The sequence below is a fragment of the Heptranchias perlo genome, chromosome 21, assembly GCF_035084215.1.
Source record: "Heptranchias perlo isolate sHepPer1 chromosome 21, sHepPer1.hap1, whole genome shotgun sequence".
NCBI lineage: Eukaryota > Metazoa > Chordata > Chondrichthyes > Hexanchiformes > Hexanchidae > Heptranchias > Heptranchias perlo.
In genome coordinates this window covers 50063202-50081564 of record NC_090345.1, presented here as the reverse complement: position 1 = coordinate 50081564, position 18363 = coordinate 50063202, and the positions used below count along the sequence as shown (strand labels likewise).

Genomic DNA, 18363 nt, shown 5'->3' with positions numbered 1-18363 from the left:
ATCTGGGCACTGGTGCCAAAATTGAAAGAGCTGTTCCACAGACTAGTCAAGCAACAGCCTGATTTGTCATACTTACAAAATCGTACCTATCAGCGAACATCCCAGACTCCTCCATTCTGCCTACCGGAATCCCTAACATTGACTCCGGATCCCATGACAAGGAAACTTCCTGCTGATTACCACCTACTGCCCTCCCTCAGCTGATGAATCAGTACTCCTCTATGTTGTAGGAAGTTGGAGGAAGCACTGAAGGCAACAAGGGCCCAGATCTACTCTGGGTAGAGAACTTCAATGTCCATCACCAAGACTGGCTCAGTAGTACCACCACTGACCGAGCAGGCCAACACACGGGACAACCTACTTGACCTGATCCTCATCAATCTACCTGTCGCAGAAGCATCTGTCCATGACAGTATTGGTAGGAGTGACCACCTCACAGTCCTTGTGGAGACCAAGTCCTGTCTTCACACTGAGGACATCCTCCATCATGTTGTGTGGAACTACCACCGTGTTAAGTGGAATAGATTAAGAACAAATCTAGCAGCTCAAAACTGGGCATCCGTGAGGCGCTGTGAGCCATTAGCATAAGCAGAATTATATTCCACCACAATCTCTAATCTCATGGCCCGGGATATCCCTCACTCCTCCATCACCATCAAGCCAGGGGATCAACCCTGGTTCAATAAGGAGTGTAGAAGAGCATGCTGGGAGCAGCACCAGGTGTACCTGAAAATGAGGTGCCAACCTGATGAATTTATAACACAGGACTACATGCGATGCTAAACAGCAGAAGCAGCATGCTGTAGACAGAGCTAAGTGATCCCACAACCAACGGATCAGATCAAAGCTCTGCAGTCCTGACACATCCAGTCACGAATGGTGGTGGACAATTAAACAACTAACGAGAGGAGGAGGCTCCGTGAACATCCCCATCCTCAATGATGGCGGAGTCCAGCACGTGAGTGCATAAGACAAGGCTGAAGTGTCGATTGAATGATTCTTCTCAGCCTCCTCCTGAGGTCCCACCATCACAGACACCAGTCTTCAGCTAAATCGATTGACTTCATATGATATCAAGAAACAGCTGAGCACACTGGAGACAGAAAAGACTATGGGTCGCAACAACATCCCGGCTGTAACGCTGAAGACCTGCGCTCCAAAACTAACCGCGTCTCTAGCCAAGCTGTTCCAATACAGTTACAACACTGGCATCTACCCGACAATGTGGAAAATTGCCCAGGTATGTCCTGTCTACAAATCCAACCCGGCCAATTACCGCCCCATCAGTCTACTCTCAATCATCAGCAAAGTGATGGAAGGAGTCGTCAACGTGCTATCAAGCGGCACTTACTCACCAATAATCTGCTCACTGGTGCTCAGTTAGGGTTCTGCCAGGGCCGTTCGGCTCCAGACCTCATTACAGCCTTGGTCCAAATGGAGATCAGGGGGAAATCTCTCCAGTGGCTGGAGTTATACCTAGCACAAAGGAGGAAGGTTTTTGGAGGCCGATCACCTCAGCCCCGGACATTGCTGCAGGAGTTTCTCAGGGCATCATCCTCAACCCAGTTATCATCAGCTGCTCCATCAGTGACCTTTCCTCCATCATAAGATTAGAAATGGGGATGTTTGCTTACAATTGCACAGTGTTCAGTTCCATTCACAATTCCTCAGATAATGAAACATTCCATGCCCACATGCAGCAAGACCTGGACAACATCCAGGCTTTTACTGATAAGTGGCAAGTAACATTCAAGTGCCAGGCAATGACCATCTCCAACAAGAGAGAACCTAACCAATTCCCATTAGCATTCAATAAAATTACCATCACCAAGTCCCCCATCCAGGACAAAGCAGTCCACATAATTGGCATTCCGTCCACCACCAGCGTACCATGGCTGCAGTGTGTACTATCTACAGGATCACCAAGGATTCTTCAGCAGCACCTCCCAAACCTGCAACCTCCATCACTTAGAAGGACTAGGACAGTAGGTATATGGGAACACCACCACCTCCAAGTCACACACCATCCTGACTGGGACATATATCGTCATTGGGTCAACTCCCTACCTAACAGCATTGTGGGTGTACCTTCACCACACGGACTGCAGCAGATTAAGCACAACGCCCACCATCACCTTCTCGGGGCAACTCAGGATGGGCAATAAATGCTGGCCTTGCCAGTGACGCCAGCATCCTGAGAATAAATAATTTTTTTAAAAATTCCTTTTCATCTATCCAATGGGTTATTTCTTTAATAAAACTCTTAAATTAGGAAAAAAACAGCTTACCTTTAACACATCCATGCTGGCTGCTTTTCATTAACCCATACATTTCCATATGCTCACTTATTTTATTTCAAGTTATAGATTCTAAGAGGTTGCCCATGACTGACATTAGACTAACTGGTTATAGTTACCCGGTTTAACTGACATTAGACTAACTGGTCTATAGTTACCCAGTTTAACTGACATTATAACTAGTCTATAGTTACTCGGTTTAACTGACATTAGGCTAACTAGTTTATAGTAACTCGGTTTAACTGACATTAGACTAACTGGTCCATAGTTACTCGGTTTAACTGACATTAGACTAATGGTCTATAGTTACTCAGTTTAACTGACATTAGACTAACTGGTCTATAGTTAACCGGTTTAACTGACAGACTGGTCTGTAGTTACTCGGTTTCTCATCTCTCTTCTTGAACAAAGATAGTAAATTAGCTGGTCTGCAGTTCTACAGCATAGTTAAGGAGGATTGAATATTGTTCCCAGAGCCTCTGTTTTCTCACCTCTGACTTGTTCCAGCAGCCTAGGGTGCAGTGACTGATCCACCCATAGCTCTGCTCCAGTTAATTTTCTCCAGTTTCCTCTAATAGCTGTTCCAAGAATCACTGTCATTCTCACTCCCAACATCATTTGTAAAAAGCAACTCAGAATATTTATTTAATATCTCTCTGCCCTACCCTCATCTTCCACAATTAGACCCCTCATCTGGAGGGGTCCCACCCTCTCTAACTATTCTTTCATATGTGTATAAACAACTTTATTATTTTCTATTATCTGCTGGCCTTTTTTCATATTGCCCATTAATCCTTCTAATTTCCCTTTTCACCTCCCCACTACACTTCCTATATTCCTCATGTTTCTTTAATATTGTTAACCCAAACTATATCCCTTTTAAATTTCAGTTCAGTTTTAATCTCTCCATTTATTCACAGAACTGTATTTTTTGATTCACCACCTTCTTGCCTTTTATAGGGATATAATTTGTATTCTGTCTGTCTCATATTTCCCACTGTGACCCGTTGATTTGCTAACTATTCTGACCAGTTAATTTGTTCAAGATCCTTTCTTATCTTACTGAAGTTGGCCTTTTTCTAGTCCACCAACTTTATATTTGATTCTTCGTTATCCTTTTCTTATGTTGAAGCTATGTTGTGGCCATTCTTTCCCAATTGTTCTCCTACTCTCATATCAGTTATTCGCCCCACTTAATTCCCCACTTCACTGCATTTTTGGAGAAATGTGTAGTAACTTACTGTAAAATCAACATGGCTGCTGACATAAAGTTGGAAAATATTTTCAACAATTTCATTGTTTGGCCTCACAGCATTTGCTGTTTCCAGATTGCTCATTTAGAAAAACAAATTTGATTGGTTGGATTTGTGAGAGTTGCTAGTTTCTGATCGGTTGTCATAGCTTTTTTACTTGAGTAGTGACAGTGGGATATTTCAACAAATTAGCTTGATTAATCAATCCTGATTATTTTAGTCAATCATGACATTTGAGATGTGATGTGCTACATACACATTATGTGTAACACACACCAGGGTGATTTTTTCATTTGTACACTTCCAGTGCAGAGCCTTGCTCGCTGGGAGTGTGTACCAGAAAATCGCATGCCCAACCCATGATTTTTCATTCATTAAATGGTGATCCTCTATGGATGTTGGCTAGATACAAGACTTTTAGATATATGATAACACACTAAGCTGAGCTAAGCAGTCCCACAACAGTGGATCAGAAGAAAGCTCTGTTGCCCAGCACATCCAGTCAAAAATGGTGGTGGATAACCAGGCATGAACGCCCCCCTTCTCAAACATGGTAGAGCCCAATGTTGGGTTTATAGGATAGTCATTTATCCTTGCCCTTAATGCAAGCTTGAGGACCAGGAAATAATGAGATGTCTGACTAATAAACTTTATTGATCAAAACATTGATATAACCCATTACATGGTTTGGTGCCAAGATATACTCATTGGGTGCTACGTGTCGTTTTGACTGCTCATGCTAGCCTAAGGAAGACTAAGGGACTCTGGTGCCCTGTATGTTTACAAGGTTAATTACGTTTCCCTAACGTAACGTTGCAACGTAAGTGTATTCCATCTACGTGCTGTTGGTATGTGGGTACATTTGCCTGATACGTCACTACGCCAAGTGAAGTTATTTTAGGAACAGGAGTAGGCCTTTTAGCCCTTCGAGCTTGTTCTGCCAGTCAATGAGATCATGGCTGATCTGTGACCGAACTCCATATACCCGCCTTAGCCCCATATCTCTTAGATTTTTTTAACCAAAGGTATTATCAATCTCACATTTAAAATTAACAGTTGAGCTAGCATTTAACGGAAGAGAGTTCCAAACCTCTGTCACCCTTTCTGTGTACAAGTGTTACCTAATTTCACTCCTGAAAGTCCTGGCTCTAATTTTTAGGCTATGTCGCCTAGTCCTAGACTCCCCAACCAGTGGAAATAGTTTCTCTCTATCAACCTTATCAGTTCCCCTTAATATCTTGAAAACTTCAATCAAATCACCCCTTAATCTTCTAAATGCCAGGGTATACAACCCTAGTTTGTATAATCTCTCCTCATAATTTAAGCCTTGGAGTCTAGGTATCATTCTAGTAAATCTACGCTGCACTCCCTCCTAGGCCTATATATCCTCCCTAAGGTGTGGTGCCCAGAACTGAACACAGTACTCCAGGTGTGGTCTAACCAGGGCTTTGTATAGCTGTAGCAAAACTTCTAGACCTCGAGATATAAAGGCCAGCATTCCATTAACCTTTTTGATTATTTTCTGTACATGTCCATGACATTTTAATGATCTCTTTGGACCTCCTGTTTCAAGCTTTTCACCATTTAGAAAGTACTCTTATCTATCCTTTTTAGGTCCAAAGTGGATGACCTCACACTTGCCTTCTTTGAAATCCATTTGCCACAGTTTTGCCCATTCACTTAATCCATTAATATCTCTGTAATTTTATGCTTCCATCTACACTGCTTACAATGCTGCCTATCTTTGTGCCATCGGCAAACCTGGATAAGTGGCTCTCTATTCCGTCATCTAAGTCATCAATAAATACAGTGAATAGTTGAAGCCCCAACACAGATCTCTGTGGGACACCACAAGTCACATCCTGCCAATTTAAGTACCTAGAAACATAGAAAATGGGAGCAAGAGTAGGCCATTCGGCCCTTCGGGCCTGCTCCGCCATTCAAAATGATCATGGCTGATCGTCTAACTCAGTACCCTGTTGCCGCTTTTTCCCAATATCCCATGATCCCTTTAGCATTAAGAAATATATCTCCTTCTTGAATACATCTAATGACTTGGCCTCCACTGCCTTCTGTGGTAGAGAATTCCACAGGTTTCACCACCCTCTGAGTGAAAAAATGTCTCCTCATCTCGGTTCTAAATGGCATACCCCGTATCTTGAGACTGTGACCCCTGGTTCTGGACTCCCCAGCCATCAGGAACATCCTCCCTGCATCTAGTCTGTCTAGTCATGTTCAAATTTTATATGTTTTGATGAGATCACCTCTCATTCTTCTAATCTCTAGTGAATATAGGCCAAGTCGACCCAATCTCTCTTCATACGTCAGTCCTGCCATCCCAGGAATCAGTCTGGTAAACCTTCATTACACTCCCTCCATGGCAAGGACATCCTTCCTCAGATAAGAAGACTAAAACTACATACAATACTCCAGATGTGGTCTCACCAAGGCCCTGTATCCCTACCTGCCCATTACCACTACTCTATGTCTCCTGCTGCTCAGCCAATTTCTTAACCAGGTCAATAATTTGCCCTCAATTCCATGGGCGTCAACTTTAGCTAACAACCTCTTATGAGGGACTTTATCGAATGCCTTCTAGAAGTCCATATAAACAACATCCATAGATATTCCCCTGTCCACTACTTTAGTCACCTCTTCAAAAATTTCAATTAGGTTTGTCAGGCATGACCTACCCTTTATAAATCCATGCTGGCTCTCTCTGATCAGCTGAAAATTTTCAAGGCTCTCAGTCACTCTATCTTTAATTATAGACTCTAGTAATTTCCCGACAACAGATGTTAGGCTAATTGGTCTATAATTCCCTCATTTCCCTCTCTCACCTTTCTTAAATAGCTGAGTGATGTGCAATTTTCCAATCTAAGGCAACGGTTCCTGAATCAAGAAAAATTTGGAAGATTAGGGCTTCTGCAATGTTCTCACTTATTTCCTTTAAAACTCTGGGATGGAAACCATCTGGTCCTGGATTATTGCTCCCTTGTCCCAACAGCATGCACACTACTGCTATTCTTTGTTCATTGTTCTCTCTACATGAGTGACCATGGCTGTCATACTTGACCTTCACTTACCTATCTTCCTTTGATATATATTACAGAGAGAGCTATTCATCCCTTACACTCCCCTTGTGCACCCAGACTAGCTGATACCATTCCCGCTCGTTAAAATTCCTTTCTCACATCTTCCCACAGCCTGCTTGTCTCAGCATTCAGAGACTGATGTCATTCTTATTAATCCCTACTGCCACTACAGAGTTAGTTTAATATATATAGATATATATATATATATATTCTACCTACTGTGTCTACTCTTACACCCAACTCCAGTCTAACTCCTTTCAGTCACTGTCTTATTCCTCCCACATCTGGCTATTTTGATGACTAAATCCCCAATGTAATGAGTTGTTAGTGCTGACGTTGAGCTGCTTTGTTGGATCGTGGCGTTGTGTGTGTTGTACGAATATTTTAGATACATGCTCAGAGTTTACCCTTTCCGAATTGGAATTTATTTTAGCAAAACTCCTTGAGTAAAGGGAGTATCTAAACAGCCATTTTTATGGGAAGTTTTCTCTGTGTGCTATCTAACCGAACCCTAAATGTTTCTTAGTGTCATAATATTTTACAACGCAGAAGGAGGCCATTCTGCCCATCGTGCCTGTGCCAGCTCTTTGGAAAGAGCTATCCAATTAGTCTCAATCCCCTGCTCTTTCCCCACAGCCTTGTAATTTTTTTCCCTTCAAGTATTTATCCAATTCCCTTTCTGAGTTATGTGGGCCGGGATATAAGAGATAGTTAGGATGCGGCTGAATTTCTTAATAGAGACATTTCGTGTAAAATGTATGTTATAGAGCGCAATTACAAACATATGAGAAGTTTCAAAAAGGAGAACCATAACCAGACCTATCAGCAGCATTCATCTTGCCCTTAGTGTATGTTTGCCTCCTGCTGCTGATCAGTCTTGCTGGCTGTCAGACCGTCAATCCCAATCCATCTGCATGATGAAGTGACTCCAAGCTCCACTCCCACTTCATTCCCGGTGTTCTCCTCCTATTTTAAAATTCTATCAGTGTGCACTCAGCCAGCACAGAACTGATCAGTTAGCTGAACATCACAGCCGAGTGATCAGTGCTGAGGCAGAACTACGAAAACCATAGTCTCATCAGAGATTGAGGGAGCTATCTGATTGAATGTGACAGCTGATAATGGGAAGAGTGTATGAGCGACTGATGCTGAAGATCGAGCAGCAGCAGTGAGGAAACAGGATTGAGGGCAGGATGAAATTGTGCAGCTGTTCAGTCCACAGTGGTTTAAAACAAAGGGAGCAGAATTAATGGGAAACTGTGAGAAGTATCAGAAGGTTGCTGAGGAGGACAGTGTGGAGAAATGAATAAGTTTTGTTGGTAAACACTCAAATGGGCGCCAGAGCAGAGAGAGAGTTCAACACACAGTGCATTAAAATATATAACTGTCCTTTATAATCATGCTTATAACTTCAGTACACCAAGAACACAGTCATTGTTTCACCTCTCCTCCCATATCTCAAAAAGATATCATATAGCCACTACATTGCACTAACAACAGAAAGCAGCCAGAATTGTGCTGTTTTTCCATGAGAGATCAGGTGTATGTCGTGTTTATATTAGGGTCAGGAGAATGGTGTTTGTATTGGGGTCAGCAGTATGTGGTGTTTATATTAGGATCAGGAGTATGTGGTGTTTGTCTCAGGAGCAGGAGTATGTGGTGTTTGTATTAGAGGTCAGGAGAATGGTGTTTGTATTAGGATCAGGAGTTTGTGGGGTTTGTATTAGGGTCAGGGGTATCTGGTGTTTATATTAAGGTCAGGAGTATGTGTTGTTTATATTAGGGTCAGGGGTATGTGGTGTTTGTATTCGGAGTGAAGATTATGTGGTGTTTGGGATGGGAACCGATGCAGGAAGTCAGTGGGAAGTAAAGTGGTGACAGAAACAAAAGGCAGTAAGGGAGAGTGTACAAAACATGACCGGACAGATGGTCTGAGAAAGCAGGGCAAAGACCAAGGGAAGTCTAGATTAAACTGCATTTATTTCAATGCAAGAAGTCTGATGGGCAAGGCAGATGAACTCAGGGCATGGATGGGTACATGGGACTGGGATGTTATAGCTATTACTGAAACATGGCTAAGGGAGGGGCAGGACTGGCAGCTCAATGTTCCAGGGTACAGATGCTATAGGAAAGATAGAGCAGGAGGTAAGAGAGGAGGGGGAGTTGCGTTCTTGATTAGGGAGACCATCACGGCAGTAGTGAGAGGGGATATATCCGAGGGTTCGCCCACTGAGTCTATATGGGTAGAACTGAAAAATAAGAAGGGAGAGATCACTTTGATAGGATTGTACTACAGACCCCCAAATAGTCAACGGGAAATTGAGGAGCAAATATGGAAGGAGATTACAGACAGCTGCAAGAAAAATAGGGTGGTAATAGTAGGGGACTTTAACTTTCCCAACATTGACTGGGACAGCCATAGCATTAGGGGCTTGGATGGAGAGAAATTTGTTGAGTGTATTCAGGAGGAATTTCTCATTCAGTATGTGGATGGCCCGACTAGAGAGGGGGCAAAACTTGACCTCCTCTTGGGAAATAAGGAAGGGCAGGTGACAGAAGTGTTAGTGAGGGATCACTTTGGGACCAGTGATCATAATTCCATTAGTTTTAAGATAGCTATGGAGAATGATGGGCCTGGCCCAAAAGTTAAAATTCTAAATTGGGGAAAGGCCAATTTTGATGGTATTAGACAGGAACTTTCAGAAGTTGATTGGGAGAGTCTGTTGGCAGGCAAAGGGACGTCTGGTAAGTGGGAGGCTTTCAAAAGTGTGTTAACCAGGGTTCAGGGTAAGCACATTCCTTATAAAGTGAAGGGCAAGGCTGGTAGAAGTAGGGAACCTTGGATGACTCGGAAGATTGAGGCCCTAGTCAAAAAGAAGAAGGAGGCATATGACATGCATAGACAGCTGGGATCAAGTGGATCCCTTGAAGAGTATAGAGATTGCCGGAGTAGAGTTAAGAGAGAAATCAGGAGGGCAAAAAGGGGACATGAGATTGCTTTGGCAGATAAGGCAAAGGAGAATCCAAAGAGCTTCTACAAGTACATAAAGGGCAAAAGAGTAACTAGGGAGAGAGTAGGGCCTCTTAAGGATCAACAAGGTCATCTATGTGCGGAACCACAAGAGATGGGTGAGATCCTAAATGAATATTTCACATCGGTATTTACGGTTGAGAAAGGCATGGATGTTAGGGAACTTGGGGAAATAAATAGTGATGTCTTGAGGAGTGTACATATTACAGAGAGGGAGGCGCTGGAAGTCTTAACGCGGATCAAGGTAGATAAATCTCCGGGACCTGATGAAATGTATCCCAGGACGTTATGGGAGGTTAGGGAGGAAATTGCGGGTCCCCTAGCAGAGATATTTGAATCATCGACAGCTACAGGTGAGGTGCCTGAAGATTGGAGGGTAGCAAATGTTGTGCCTTTGTTTAAGAAGGGAGGCAGGGAAAAGCCTGGGAACTGCAGACCGGTGAGCCTGACATCTGTAGTGGGTAAGTTGTTAGAGGGTATTCTGAGAGACAGGATCTACAGGCATTTGGAGAGGCAGGGACTGATTAGGAACAGTCAGCATGGTTTTGTGAGAGGAAAATCATGTCTCACGAATTTGATTGAGTTTTTTGAAGGGGTAACCAAGAAGAAAGATGAGGGCTGTGCAGTAGACGTGGTCTACATGGACTTTAGCAAAGCCTTTGACAAGGTACCGCATGGTAGGTTGTTACATAAGGTTAAATCTCACGGGATCCAAGGTGAGGTAGCCAATTGGATACAAAATTGGCTTGACGACAGAAGACAGAGGGTGGTTGTGGAGGGTTGTTTTTCAAACTGGAGGCCTGTGACCAGCGGTGTGCCTCAGGGATCGGTGCTGGGTCCGCTGTTATTTGTTCTTTATATTAATGATTTGGATGAGAATTTAGGAGGCATGGTTAGTAAGTTTGCAGATGACACCAAGATTGGTGGCATTGTGGACAGTGAAGAAGGTTATCCAGGATTGCAACGGGATCTTGATAAATTGGGCCAGTGGGCCGATGAATGGCAGATGGAGTTTAATTTAGATAAATGTGAGGTGATGCATTTTGGTAGATCGAATCGGGCCAGGACCTACTCCCTTAATGGTAGGGTGTTGGGGAGAGTTATAGAACAAAGAGATCTAGGAGTACAGGTTCATAGCTCCTTGAAAGTGGAGTCACAGGTGGATAGGCTGGTGAAGAAGGCATTCAGCATGCTTGGTTTCATTGATCAGAACATTGAATACAGGAGTTGGGATGTCTTGTTGAAGTTGTACAAGACATTAGTAAGGCCACACTTGGAATACTGTGTACAGTTCTGGTCACCCTATTATGGAAAGGATATTATTAAACTAGAAAGAGTGCAGAAAAGATTTACTAGGATGCTACCGAGACTTGATGGTTTGACTTATCAGGAGAGGTTGGATAGACTGAGACTTTTTTCCCTGGAGAGTAGGAGGTGTGGGGTGATCTTATAGAAGTCTATAAAATAATGAGGGGCATAGATAAGGTAGATAGTCAAAATCTTTTCCCAAAGGTAGGGGAGTCTATAACGAGGGGGCATAGATTTAAGGTGAGAGGGGAGAGATACAAAAGGGTCCAGAGGGGCAGTTTTTTCACTCAAAGGGTGGTGAGTGTCTGGAACGAGCTGCCAGAGGCAGTAGTAGAGGCGGGTACAATTTTGTCTTTTCAAAAGTATTTGGGTAAGATGGGTATAGAGGGATATGGGCCAAGTGCAGGCAATTGGGACTAGCTTAGTGGTATAAACTGGGCGACATGGACATGTTGGGCCGAAGGGCCTGTTTCCATGTTGTAAACTTCTATGATACTATTGGGGGTGAAGATTATGTGGTGCTTGTATTGGGAGTGAAGATTATGTGGCATTTGTATTGGGAGTGAAGATTATGTGGTGTTTGTATTGGGGGTGAAGATTATGTGGTGCTTGTATTGGGAGTGAAGATTATGTGGTGCTTGTATTGGGAGTGAAGATTATGTGGCATTTGTATTGGGAGTGAAGATTATGTGGTGCTTGTATTGGGAGTGAAGATTATGTGGCGTTTGTATTCGGAGTGAAGATTATGTGGTGTTTGTATTAGGGGTGAAGATTATGTGGTGTTTGTATTGGGAGTGAAGATTATGTGGTGTTTGTATTGGGAGTGAAGATTATGTGGCGTTTGTATTGGGAGTGAAGATTATGTGGTGTTTGTATTGGGAGTGAAGATTATGTGGTGTTTGTATTGGGGGTGAAGATTATGTGGCGTTTGTATTGGGAGTGAAGATTATGTGGTGTTTGTATTGGGAGTGAAGATTATGTGGTGTTTGTATTGGGGGTGAAGATTATGTGGTGTTTGTATTGGGAGTGAAGATTATGTGGTGTTTGTATTAGGGTCCGGAGTGTGGTGTTTGTATTAGGGTCAGGAGTATGGTGTTTGTATTAGGGTCAGGAGTATGGTGTTTGTATTAGGGTCAGGAATGTGTGCTGTTTATATTAGGGTTGAAGATTATGTGGTGTTTACCTTAGGGTCAGTCATATGTGGTGTTTATATTCGGGTCAGGAGTATGTGGAGTTTGTATTAGTGTAGGGAATATGTAGTGTTTATATTGGGGTCAGGAGTATGGTGTTTACGTGTTCCAGATCCTAGTATAAACACCATACTCCTGATACTAATGTAAATACTACATGCTCCTGATCCTAACACAAACACCATATATTACTGACCCTAATACAAACACCACATACTCCTGACCCTAATACAAACACAATACTCCTGACCCTAATACAAACACCACATGCTCCAGATCCTAACATAATGTTAGTATTAGGGTCACGAGCATATATTGTTTGTATTGGGGTCAGGAGTATGTGGTGTTTGTATTCGGGTCAGGAGGGTGGTGTTTGTGTTAAGGTCAGGAGTATGTGGTGTTTGTATTCGTGTCAGGAGTATGTGGTGTTTGTATTCGGGTCAGGAGTATGGTGTTTATATTAAAGTCAGGAATGTGTGCTGTTTATATTCGGGTCAGGAGCATGTGGAGTTTGTATTAGTGTAAGGAATATGTAGTGTTTATATTGGGGTCAGGAGTATGGTGTTTACGTGTTCCAGATCCTAGTATAAACACCATACTCCTGATCCTAATGTAAATACTACATGCTCCTGATCCTAATACAAACACCACATACTCCTGACCCTAATACAAACACAATATTCCTGACCCTAATACAAACACTACATGCTCCAGATCCTAACATAATGTTTGTATTCGGGTCACGAGCATATGTTGTTTGTATTAGGGTCAGGAATATATGAACATAAGAACATAAGAAATTGGAGCAGGAGTAGGCCAATCGGCCCCTCGATAAGATCATGGCTGATCTGATCCCAACCACAAATCTAAAGAACACAAGAAGTAGGAGCAGGACCCGGCCACACAGCCCCTGGGCCCTCTCCGCCACCCACAGGGCATTGACCGATCCGAACTCAGCTTCATGTCCAATTTCCTGCCCGCTCCCCATAACCCCTAATTCCCTTTACTTCTAGGAAACTGTCTATTTCTGTTTTAAATTTATCTAATGATGCAGCTTCCACAGCTTCCTGGGGCAGCAAATTCCACAGACCTACCACCCTCTGAGTGAAGAAGTTTCTCCTCATCTCAGTTTTGAAAGAGCAGCCCCTTATTCTAAGATTATGCCCCCTAGTTCTAGTTTCACCCATCTTTGGGAACATCCTTACTGCATCCACCCGATCAAGCCCCTTCACAATCTTATATGTTTCAATAAGATCGCCTCTCATTCTTCTGAACTCCAATGAGTAGAGTCCCAATCGACTCAACCTCTCCTCATATGTCCGCCCCCTCATCCCCGGGATTAACCGAGTGAACCTTCTTTGTACTGCCTCGAGAGCAAGTATGTCTTTTCTGAAGTATGGAGACCAAAACTGTATGCAGTATTCCAGGTGCGGTCTCACCAATACCCGATATAACTGCAGCAATACCTCCCTGTTTTTATATTCTATCCCCCAAGCAATAAAAGCCAACATTCCGTTGGCTTTCTTGATCACCTGCTGCACCTGCATACCAACTTTTTGATTTTCTTGCACTAGGATCCCCAGATCCCTTTGTACTGCAGTACTTTCCAGTCTCTCGCCATTAAGAAAATAACTTGCTCTCTGATTTTTCCTGCCAAAGTGCATAACCTCACATTTTCCAATATTATATTGCATCTGCCAAATCTCCACCCACTCACCCAGCCTGTCTATATCCCCCTGCAGGTTTTTTATGTCCTCCTCACTCTCTACTTTCCCTCCCATCTTTGTATCATCTGCAAATTTTGATATGTTGCACTCGGTCCCCTCCTCCAAATCGTTAATATAGATTGTAAAGAGTTGGGGACCCAGCACCGACCCCTGTGGAACACCACTGGTTACTGGTTGCCAGTCCGAAAATGAACCATTTATCCCAACTCTCTGCTTCCTGTTCGATAACCAATCCTCCACCCATGCCAGAATGTTACCCCCAATCCCGTGATTTTTTATCTTAAGTAATAATCTTTTATGTGGCACCTTGTCGAATGCCTTCTGGAAGTCTAAATACACTATGTCCACTGGTTCCCCTTTATCCACCCTGTACGTTATATCCTCAAAGAACTCAAGCAAATTTGTCAGACATGACTTCCCCTTCATAAAGCCATGCTGACTTTGTCCTATTAAATTATGCTTATCTAAATGTTCCGTTACTGTCTCCTTAATAATAGACTCCAAAATTTTACCCACCACAGATGTTAAGCTAACTGGCCTATAATTTCCAGCCTTCTGCCGACTACCGTTTTTAAATAACGGTGTTACATTAGCAGTTTTCCAATCTGCCGGGACCTCTCCTGAGTCCAGGGAATTTTGGAAAACTATCACCAAAGCATCCACAATCCCTACTGCCACTTCCCTCAAGACCCTAGGATGGAAGCCATCAGGTCCAGGGGATTTATCCGCTTTGAGTCCCATTATTTTACTGAGTACCATCTCCTGAGTGATTTTAATCATATTTAGCTCCTCCCCCCCGAGAGTCCCCTGTTTGTCCAGTGTTGGGATATTCTTAGTGTTATCTACTGTAAAGACTGAAACAAAATCTTTGTTCAGCATTTTTGCCATCTCCATGTTTCCCACCATTAATTTCCCGGTCTCATCCTCTAAGGGACCTATGTTTGCCTTAGCCACCCTTTTTCTTTTTATATAACTATAGAAACTCTTGCTATCTGTTTTTATATTTTTTGCTAATTTCTTTTCATAATCTATCTTCCCTTTCTTAATCAATCCTTTCGTTACTTTTTGCTGTCTTTTGAAGAATTCCCAATCTTCTATCCTCCCACTAAGTTTGGCTACCTTATATGTCCTTGTTTTTAGTCGGATACTATCCTTAATTTCTTTACTTAGCCACGGATGGCTGTCATTTCTTTTACACCCTTTTTTCCTCAGTGGAATATATTTATTTTGAAAGTTGTAAAATAACTCCCTAAATGAACACCATTGCTCATGTACCGTCTTACCCTTTAATCTATTTTCCCAGTCCACTTTAATCAATTCCGCTCTCATACCATCATAGTCTCCTTTATTCAAGCTCAGTACGCTTGTTTGAGAATCAACCTTCTCACCCTCTAATTGGATATGGAATTCAACCATGTTGTGGTCGCTCGTTCCAAGGGGATCCTTAACTAGGACATTATTAATTAATCCTGACTCATTACACAGGACCAGGTCCAAGGTTGCCAGCCCCCGAGTAGGATCAGTTACATACTGCTCAAGAAATCCATCCCTGATGCACTCAATGAAGTCGTCCTCAAGGCTGCTCTGCCCAATTTGATTTGTCCAGTTAATATGATAATTAAAATCCCCCATAATTATAGCTGTTCCCTTAATACTTCTTCCAACAGAGTTGCAACTATTCGGAGGCCTATATACTACGCCCACTAATGTTTTTTTCCCCTTATTATTCCTTATCTCCACCCAAACTGTTTCATTATCTTGATGCTTTGTCCCAATATCATTTATCTGTATTACAGTGATTCCTTCCTTTATTAACATAGCCACCCCACCTCCCCTTCCTTCCTGCCTGTCCTTCCTGATTGTTAAATACCCTGGCATATTTAATTCCCAGTCGTTGTCACCCTGCAGCCATGTTTCTGTAATGGCCACAAGATCATACCCATACGTAGTTATTTGTGCCGTTAACTCGTCCATTTTGTTACGAATGCTACGTGCATTCAGATAAAGAACTTTCAAATCTGTTTTGTGACGCTTAGTTCCTGCTTTTTCCTTTTTTAACACTTTACCTATTACTCCATACCTTCTGTCCCTTCCTGTTACGCTTTCCTCTCTCTCCCTGCTCAGGTTCCCAACCCCCTGCCACTTTAGTTTAAACCCTCCCCAACAGCACTAGCAAACACTCCTCCTAGGACAGCGGTCCCGGCCCTGCCCAGCTGCAGACCGTCCGGTTTGTACTGGTCCTACCTCCCCCAGAACCGTTTCCAGTGTCCCAGGAATTTGAATCCCTCCCCCTTGCACCATTCCTCGAGCCACGTATTCATTTGAAATATCCTCCTATTTCTACTCTGACTAGCACGTGGCACTGGCAGCAATCCTGAGATTACTACCTTTGAGGTCCTATTTTTTAATTTACCTCCTAACTCCCTATATTCTGCTTTTAGGACCTCATCCCCTTTTTTACCTATATCGTTGGTGCCTATGTGCACCACGACAGCTGGCTGTTCGCCCTCCCCCTCCAAAATGTTCTGTAGCCGCTCCGAGACATCCTTGATCCTTGCACCAGGGAGGCAACACACCATCCTGGAGTCTCGGTTGCGGCCGCAGAAACGCCTGTCTATTCCCCTTACAATTGAGTCCCCTATCACTATAGCTCTTTCACTCTTTTTCCTCCCAGCCTGTGCAGCAGAGCTACCCGTGGTGCCAGGAAGTTGGCTGCTGCTGCCTTCCCCTGATAAGTCATCCCCCACAACAGCATCCAAAGTGGCATATCTGTTTGAGAGGGGGATGGCCACAGGGGACCCCTGCACTACCTGCCTGCACCTCTTACTCTTCCTGGTGGTCACCCATTCACTTCCTGCCTGTATACCCTTTACCTGCGGTGTGACCAACTCGCTAAACGTGCTATCCACGAGTTTCTCTGCATCGCGGATGCTCCACAGTGAGTCCACCCGCAGCTCCAGCTCCGAGATACGATCGGTCAGTAGCTGCAGGTGGACACACTTCCCGCACACATGGTCGGCAGGGACACTGGTACTGTCCATGACTTCCCACATCTTGCAGGAGGAGCATATCACGGGTGCGAGGTCTGCTGCCATGACTTGCCTTAGCTGAGTTACCCCTTTTAAATTACGTTGAAATTAGAAAATGTTAACTATACTGGGGACCTAGGTTCACTAAAAAAAAACACTATCTGCTATAAAACCTGCAGACCTTCCCTTTCTTATTACTTTACTTACAGTAAAATGGTAGAAATACTCACCTGAACCTACTCACCAATCAGCTGCCTCCCCTGTGCCGCGTCACTTTCTGACTGGTGACGTCACCCCGAACTGCCGCTGGTCTCAGAGTCTCGCTCTCAGAGTAAGCTCTGGTCTCGCTCTCTCCCGCCGCTCACCGACTGAACTCTCGCTCTCTCCGCGCTGTTTTTATCCCCGCTCTGGTCTCGCTCTTTGCCGCCGCTCACCGACTGAACTCTCGCTCTCTCCGCGCTGTTTTTATCCCCGCTCTGGTCTCGCTCTTTGCCGCCGCTCACCGGCGCATTAGGGTCAGGAGTGTGTGGTGTTTGTATTGGAGTCAGGAGTATGTGGTGTTTGTATTGGGGTCAGGAGTATGTGGTGTTTGTATTGGGGTCAGGAGTATGTAGTGTTTGTATTTGGGTCAGGAGTATGTGGTGTTTGTATTTGGGGTGAAGATTATGTGGTGTTTATATTGGGGTCAGTTGTATTTTTTTTTTATTCGTTCACGGGATGTGGGCGTCGCTGGCAAGGCCGGCATTTATTGCCCATCCCTAATTGCCCTTGAGAAGGTGGTGGTGAGCCGCCTTCTTGAACCGCTGCAGTCCGTGTGGTGACGGTTCTCCCACAGTGCTGTTAGGAAGGGAGTTCCATTATTTTGACCCAGCGACAATGAAGGAACGGCGATATATTTCCAAGTCGGGATGGTGTGTGACCTGGAGGGGAACGTGCAGGTGGTGTTGTTCCCATGCGCCTGCTGCCCTTGTCCTTCTAGGTGGTAGAGGTCGCAGGTTTGGGAGGTGCTGTCGAAGAAGCCTTGGCGAGTTGCTGCAGTGCATCCTGTGGATGGTGCACACTGCAGCCACAGTGCGCCGGTGGTGAAGGGAGTGAATGTTTAGGGTGGTGGATGGGGTGCCAATCAAGCGGGCTGCTTTATCTTGGATGGTGTCGAGCTTCTTGAGTGTTGTTGGAGCTGCACTCATCCAAGCAAGTGGAGAGTATTCCATCACACTCATGACTTGTGCCTTGTAGATGGTGGAAAGGCTTTGGGGAGTCAGGAGGTGAGTCACTCGCCGCAGAATACCCAGCCTCTGACCTGCTCTCGTAGCCACAGTATTTATATGGCTGGTCCAGTTAGGTTTCTGGTCAATGGTGACCCCCAGGATGTTGATGGTGGGGGATTCGGCGATGGTAATGCCGTTGAATGTCAAGGGGAGGTGGTTAGACTC

The 18363-nt window shown here is 44.0% G+C and overlaps 1 protein-coding gene across 2 annotated transcripts in view; it reads left to right on the top strand.

Annotated features, from left to right (window-relative positions):
• The window catches only part of tspan15 (tetraspanin 15), a 255113-nt gene that overhangs the window by 165590 nt on the left and 71160 nt on the right, over nucleotides 1–18363 (top strand). The window lies entirely within an intron of this gene.